Raw genomic sequence first — 7622 nt, forward strand, 5'->3', positions numbered from 1 at the left:
CCTTTGTTCGGACAGGAAGAGGGAGAAGATCCCCTGTGGGGCACGTTTGCACTTCACAGTAGGAGACAGACTCCCCGACTCCACTGGCTGGTGAGACCAGTGTCCTAAGTCAAAGATCAGCTTGGAGGATTTGATTCCCTACATGGTAAAATAAAAATGTACACATTGTAAACATTGTTTTTTACCATTTAAACTTTTATTAAACCTCAATTTCAAACAAACATATTCAAATTAATAATTCATATTTTTGAATATTAATTATCCTTTGTTCCCCTACAAAATGCATCTTGTAACTGTAGAGGATGATGACATCATTCCAACATCAGTCCTCCAACATCTTCTCATCCATGGCCTGATGTTTGTGGGTGCTGGACGGGTTCTCCAACATCTTCTCATCCATGGCCTGATGCTTGTGGGTGCTGGACGGGTTCTCCAATATCTTCTCATCCATGGCCTGATGTTTGAGGGTGCTGGACGGGTTCTCCAACATCTTCTCATCCATGGCCTGCGTTTCTGCTTCATGCTCACGGTGCTTTTTCATCATCGTGGAGAGCTCATCTAGGACCGTTTTGTTGCGTGGCTCCAGCTCCAGGGCCTTCCGTAGTGTTTGAATGGCCTCTGAGTATTTATCCTGCAAGGCCAGAACCTTGCCCATGTGAAAAAGTGCTTTCACATTTTTGGGCTGATACATCAGCCCTTCACTGCAGCACGTTAGCGCTGCATCAAAGTGTTCTAGTTTCAGCATAGAAGCAGCCATGTTGTTCAAACATTTCACATTCATTTCCATCAGATTGTTCTCCTCTTCAGACCTAATGTCATCTTTAGAAATGGATTCTGTTATTTTCAGGGCAGTGCTATATTTGAGGATGGCGTAGTTGTAGGCTTTGCACCGATAAAGGACATTGCCTTGCTCCTTCTTGCAGGTGGCCAAAGCAATCTTCTCAGTGGGGGACAGCAGCTTCAGGTCTGGAGCATCAGTAGCTTCTAGCAGCTTCACTTCAAGTGACAGATCAGCCTTTGAAGGAATCTCAGGGTAAAGATTTCCACGGAAACCATTTGCATATCTTCCATCTGTCTTGATGACCGCCTTCTCTCCCATTCCCATGAATCGCACCGCCCAGTCCAGTGCCGGGATCACTTCTCTGTGTCCCAAAGTGAACCAGAACTCCGACAGCTCCTCGACCAGCGTCCCATCCAACAGACGTGTTTTTAGATTAATCTTCACAATCTGTCCAAGCTCCGGCCTACTGTCTCTTCCTCCTCCAGGCTGCAGCACCTTTTTCATTAGCAGACCATTTCCCAAGATATCTAACCATTCATTAGCAGGCGGTTGGGGGTCAGTTTCTCTCCTCATGGACTGATCCATGTCAATCTTATTCCCACTCTTCATGACTGGTGCACTGTCACTGCTTTGGTAAACAACCTGAAACACAAGGAAACGTATTATAAGTAGATTACCATTATTAGCTGGCAGCTTCTGAGCAGGGTTGGTGTCAGTTATAATTGTAATCATGTATTTGATAATTAATTACAAAGATGCTGTAGTTATAATTGTAATTGTAATTGATTTATTTTTTTTTGCTGTTGTAATCTCATTAAATTTTAGTTGAGGTGAGAGCATTTTAAAAATGTATTTTACAGCTGACTTAAGACCGTTATCATATGAGATGCTAACAGAAAGCTAATACAAGATGAAGGTTAACTTTTTTTTTGTTTCCCATGATAACGGGTCCTAAATTAACTGTAAAATACACTAAAAACAAATATGTATCATCTGATTACTTTCCTATCTCTTGGTTATCTTAAGACTTCCTAATCAATGAAAATATAGTTTTTAATATTTTTGGTGTGGGTATCTGTGCCATTTTTATTAAAATGTGGGAAAGCTTGATATGGAACATATTTTAATTGTTAACTACATACTGTATGTGTAGAACTGTAACATGGCTCCCCAGTTTTGTTTTCTGTTTTGTTTTTGAAACTTTTTACTGACAACTTATAATTGATAGTTTTTAGAGAATTTGCATGGCAATTACAATTGACAAAGTCAATTCTTTAAACTCAATTACATTTTAATTCCAATTATGACAGTAACATATTTTTAAAATTACATTTATGATTACGCCATAATTGTAGTTAATTATCAATTGTGCAATTACAATTATAATTGACCCCAACCTTGCTTCTGAGTCTCTATTGAAGTGTCACACTAGTCCAGACATGGGACACTGGTGCCACAGGAGCCACAAGCAGCCTTTGGTCTAATTTTGTGCTTCCATTAGCATAAACATACAAAATGACATAAATACACAAAACAATGCACAAAATTACTCTTAAAACACACAAAAAGACTATTAAAATACACACACACAAATGACACAACAAACAAAATGATAACCAAAACACAGAAAAATATACAGGATTACATAAAACAAATACCAAAATGAACAAAAATATATAACGTACACAAAGACAACAATAACATAAACTGGGAGAAAAATTATACAATATTACTGAAATAAACATACTAAATTACAAAATGATACACAAAATAATATAAAAACAACAGATTCATATATTAAAACACAACAAAGACATATTAAAGGAGAGAAGAATCAGAATCATTAAGCACAACACTTGTTGTTAGATTGTCCTTTGTGCCAATAGATGGTTGTAACATGAGATTTACCGTTTAAGATTTAAGAGTAGCTTAGTATTAGTGTCTTATCTGTGGGAAGGATGTTAATTCTGGGATGTTTTAGTCTTTCTTTGAATCAGGGGCTGTTCCAGATGTTTCCTATTCTCTCCTATCTGCAGCTTTGGGCTTTCACACTATGTCTGTTTATTCTCTCCTGAGGAAGTATCTGCTCTATGAGCTCTGGGTTTTTAGTTCTGCCTTTTGTTCTCTTTTTTAGAGTTCTACTTTTTGCTGTTCCTTTGATGTTCTCTGATGTGGAGTTCTTCCCCGGCATATCAACGGTTGTTCTAAACTCCTCAGTTGCCACGGTTACATGATGTTTTTTTTAATTCAGAATGAGTTTTTCTGCATTAAATCATTTGAAATTAAAGTCTTGTGCTTCATGTTTACATGGTAATAGTAATTCCTGAACTGACGTTTACATGGAAAACCTGTTTAATTGGCTTTAGTTAATTCCAATAGAGCCTGGGGGTTGGGAAGGCTCTGATTGGACAGGGGGCAAACATGACGTATTGATAATGTCTATCGGGAGAAACACACAACCAACATTTTATTGTTGGTTGTAACACAGAAGACCACACATGAGAAGTGTTTTCACCTTTATTTTGATTGTTGTTTTGAAGCAACAGCTCAACAGTAACACACTTTGGTCCACGGAGCAGAAGAGATAGAAACTAATCACCAGTAAATAAAGTCCAGTAAAACTCTGTGAAACAAAAACCAGGAATAAATAGTTGCTTCCTGGTAAAGATAGTAGCTGTAACTGTGGTGAAGGGTTCTAATGAAAGGATCTTTGTTATTGTGAGTAATTATTGTGATGAGGAATATACCAAGTTTCTTTGGTGCTGTAAACTTCGTCAGGAGTCAGCTTCACCACATATCCAGCTGCCTCTAGCTTTGACATTTGTTCACAGTATGAGCTTGCTTTGTCCAGATCTTTGGATAGTCGAGATTCAATGTTACGGAGTCTTGACATTACTGCCGTTTGAGGTATATTCAGAATGGGTGAGTTTGCTTACCTGAGAAGAGGTGTGGCATAGTGTTGAACACCATTAAATAGAACTCTTTTCGTTGCGGTTTTAAGAAGCTCCATGGCTTGTTTATCTTGCCTAGATCTGATGACAACTTTCTCATTGTGTACAGGAAGGTTTGTCAAGTTTCCAAAGTTTTTCAACATGGTAACGCAACTCTTCTGCAGGGGGTCCGGTGGACAAGAACAAGCATTGCGTAGACACTAGGGAATTGTGTGACTGAACTTCTCTGATTGGACCTTGGAGTGTCCATCCTAACAGGATTTTGACAGCTACAGGGGATCCATAAGGGCCTAACCTGATTGGTTGGAGTAATGAGATGAATGTGATCTGAGCCAATGAGCAATAGTGATGATGCCTTTTCTATGGATGGGAGTGAAATGTCTTTTATTTTCACTGGAGGGTTTGTACAGGATAAATGTGGTCAGAAAGTGCCAGCTGGGTTGCAGTGCAAACATGTTTGATGGTAAAGGTCTTCTCTGTGTGGCAGCAGGAGAGATCTGAAAACTGACAGATGAACCATGAAGAGTTTCAATGTCCTGGTGAACCGTTCTTAGTGATCATTTTTCTAATTGTCCAACCAGGTTTTGAGCAGCTGATTGAAGCAGAATTGTTCGTTGTGAACCATCATCGAGAACAGCATATGTTTTTAAAGTTTGGTCACCATTGCGGAGAATCACATTGACGACTTTAAGGAGGACACCATTGCTGTCAACTGGTCTGTCAAGGTACAGTGTCTTCACAGCAGGAACAGGAACATTGTTGGTTCTCTGATTTACATCACAGAGTATCTGCAGATATCTCCTTTTGCAGGTGTCACAGAATTTCTTTAGAATTTCTTCTGAAGGAGCTCTGAAGATTGTCTGGTCTCATTGGGTTTGTTTGTTCCATGTAGAATTGTTGTCATTGCTGGTATTGATTTACATGGGTGTTTATGGTGATGGAGAGATGAGATGGAGTTTTCTTTTCTAGGTTGACAACAAGCTTCAGTTTGTAACCAAGATGAAAACATTTGTAAATCGTATGTTAGGACATCCTGATTGCTGCATACATGGCGTTTGAAGCGACTGGAATGTTCTGCTGGCAGTTTTTTAAGGAGCCGATCTACATGTGAATCACAGAGAAGTTCAGCGTGTCATTGCCACAAGTCACACATGTACAGAACAACCGAAATGATATATATATTTATATATAGACTTAACTTGTACACAATGGTGGTAATAGTTTAAAGATAAAGTCTGGTCTGTAATGGAGTGAGGCTGGATTAATTACATTTAAACTGGGGTTAAAGTCATTTATCACATCCACTTAAATTTGTTTGATTTTTTTTTAAGGTACTTGTACTTTTTGTGTTAGTGTATGTGTGTGTTTTGTTCTTTGTCCTATTAGCATAACTTAAACTAATAATGCAAATAAAACAAGTTAATTATTGAGTAGTTGTAAATTGTGCTATAATACATACTAATGCTATACTATCATTATCATTTCATCAGAAAACATCAAACAATGACAGGCATCACGATGTCAAAGACATGAAGTAACCACAGAGAGAAGCTGTGACTGAGAACATCCTCTACATCAGAGGTCTCATTCTCTATAGAAAATAATGCTATAGTTCAAACTAATCCACTCCTTTTAACAACATCTGAGAAAGGTTCCCTATCTACAGATCACCGGAGGAATTTATATTTCAAAGAACACTTTTCTGTTGTAGAACCCACAGAATATCTGTACAACACCGCTCATAAAAACTCTTTTGTTTATATATCTGTCAATAAGATCCTTGAGACTTTACTCAGACGGTCAGATTTTTTGGACCAAATTATATTTAATCAAGAAGCTTTATCTGGACACTTTAAGTCATTTCAAGACGGAAAATATTACAAGGACAATACGTTACTGGGACAGCAAAATGTATGTGTCAGTTTGGGGTTATATATTGATGATTTTGAAGTTTGTAACCCACTGGGCACCTCTCGAAAACTTCATAAGATTACTGCAGTATATTGGGTAGTTCTAAATTTACCAGCCAGATTCCGATCAAATCTCAGTTCAATTCAGCTTGCTCTCTTAGGTAAAAGTGTGGATGTCAAACAATATGGTTATGAAAGGTTTTTCGAGCCACTGGTTAAAGATATAAGGTGTCTAGAACAAGAGGGCATTTATGTGGAAGTTGTGGGTGAGTTTGTTAAGGGCACTGTATATTGTGTAAGTGCAGATAACCTTGGTGCACATGGTCTGGCAGGCTTTCATGAAAGTTTTACTGTTGACAAGTTCTGTCGCTTTTGTTTGATAAGTCGGAACCAAATTGCAACCACTGAAGTTAATGACTTCCAATTGAGGGGTGTTGATCAACACAATACATTCCTGGAAGAGCTTAGGCAGACTGACAACCTCCAAAGTGTTAATGGGGTAAAAAGGGAATATGTACTGGGCAAACATCTATTGTTCTTTCACCCAATAACTGGATTTCCTCCAGATGTTTTGCACGACTTTTTTGAAGGCGTCATCCCTTTGGAGTTGTCCTTATGTTTGAAAAATCTGATCTCAAAAGGTTTCATTACATTTGATGCTTTAAACAACTTCATAAAATCATTTCCCTACAAATATGCAGACAAAGTAAACAAGCCTCAAAAAATTCCAAAAGCAAGCTTTGAAAAAGGAACAGTTGCTGGTAATGGACATGAAAACTGGACACTACTGCGCTTACTTCCTTTTATAATTGGATGTAAGATACCAGAACAGGAGCCAGCATGGGAGATTTTAATGGACCTCAAGGAAATAGTTGACATTGTTGTGTCAAACAGTCTCACTGAGGAAGCATTGTGTTATTTATCTTGCAAACTACTGGATCATCGCCTGTTGCTCACCAGTACCTTTCCGGACTTCAGACTGAAGCCAAAACACCACTTCATTGACCACTACCCACATCTTATACGCTGCTATGGGCCTTTAGTGGAATTGTGGACGATGAGATTCGAAGCTAAACATAGCTTCTTTAAAAAGGTGATCCATGACACTCACAACTGGAAAAATGTGCTGCTAACTCTTTCTTCGAAACACCAGCAGATGATGGCATACCATCTGGATAGTGGGAACCTTTTCAAACCAAAACTCTATGTTGAAAATGTGAAAGTGATCAGGGTTTCAGAATTAGATCCATCACTGAAGTGTGAAATACAGAAGAAATACCCTCATCTAGACAGTGTGTCTCTGTCTAAAAAGGTTCACTTGTGTGGGACACAGTATGTGGCGGGCATGATTTTATCTGCTGGGCAATGCAGTGGCCTCCCAGAATTTCATAAGATTGTGACCATTCTTGTCAATGCAGAGGAGGTGTCATTCATTTGTAAAAGACTGTGTTCCTGGTACATTGAACATTTCAGGTCCTATGAGCTTGTTGAACACACCTGTGAAGACCTTCTTGTCCTGGATCCAGATGTGCTGACGGATTTCCACCCTCTAACAGCATACACAGTTGGTGGAAAGCTGATGGTGACCCCAAGGACGTTCCTTCTCTATTAAAGCAACTCAAAATGGTATGTTCTTTCCCTTCCACTCTCTCTTCCTCTCCTCTATTGTCCTCTGCTCCCCTTCCTCACTCCATTCCTCTAGCTCTTTCTTTTCTTCACCACACACTTTATTCTTCTCCTATCGCTCTCTCCTCACTAGCTTATCTCTCTCTCCTCTCTCCATTCTCCTCTCCTCATTAAGCCTTAGTTTTGTGCTGACTGAATTGAAGGCCTTTTCCAAGTATAGACCAGTTGAGTACAGTGATTGAAGAAAATGAAAACAAGAATATAGACATAAGTTTAGTTTTTCTTTTTACATTTGTAGACAAAATTATTAGCAAATCAAGCATAATAAATGGATAAATCTGGAAAAAGGAAGCT

General features: G+C 38.6%; 1 pseudogene; it reads right to left on the reverse strand.

The window, feature by feature from the left end:
- Positions 1–475: 475 nt before the first annotated feature.
- LOC114460018 (peptidyl-prolyl cis-trans isomerase FKBP8 pseudogene) lies at positions 476–7209 on the reverse strand (annotated as a pseudogene).
- Positions 7210–7622: the final 413 nt, after the last annotated feature.

This window comes from Gouania willdenowi, unplaced genomic scaffold (genome assembly GCF_900634775.1).
Source record: "Gouania willdenowi unplaced genomic scaffold, fGouWil2.1 scaffold_374_arrow_ctg1, whole genome shotgun sequence".
Taxonomy (NCBI): Eukaryota; Metazoa; Chordata; class Actinopteri; order Blenniiformes; family Gobiesocidae; genus Gouania; species Gouania willdenowi.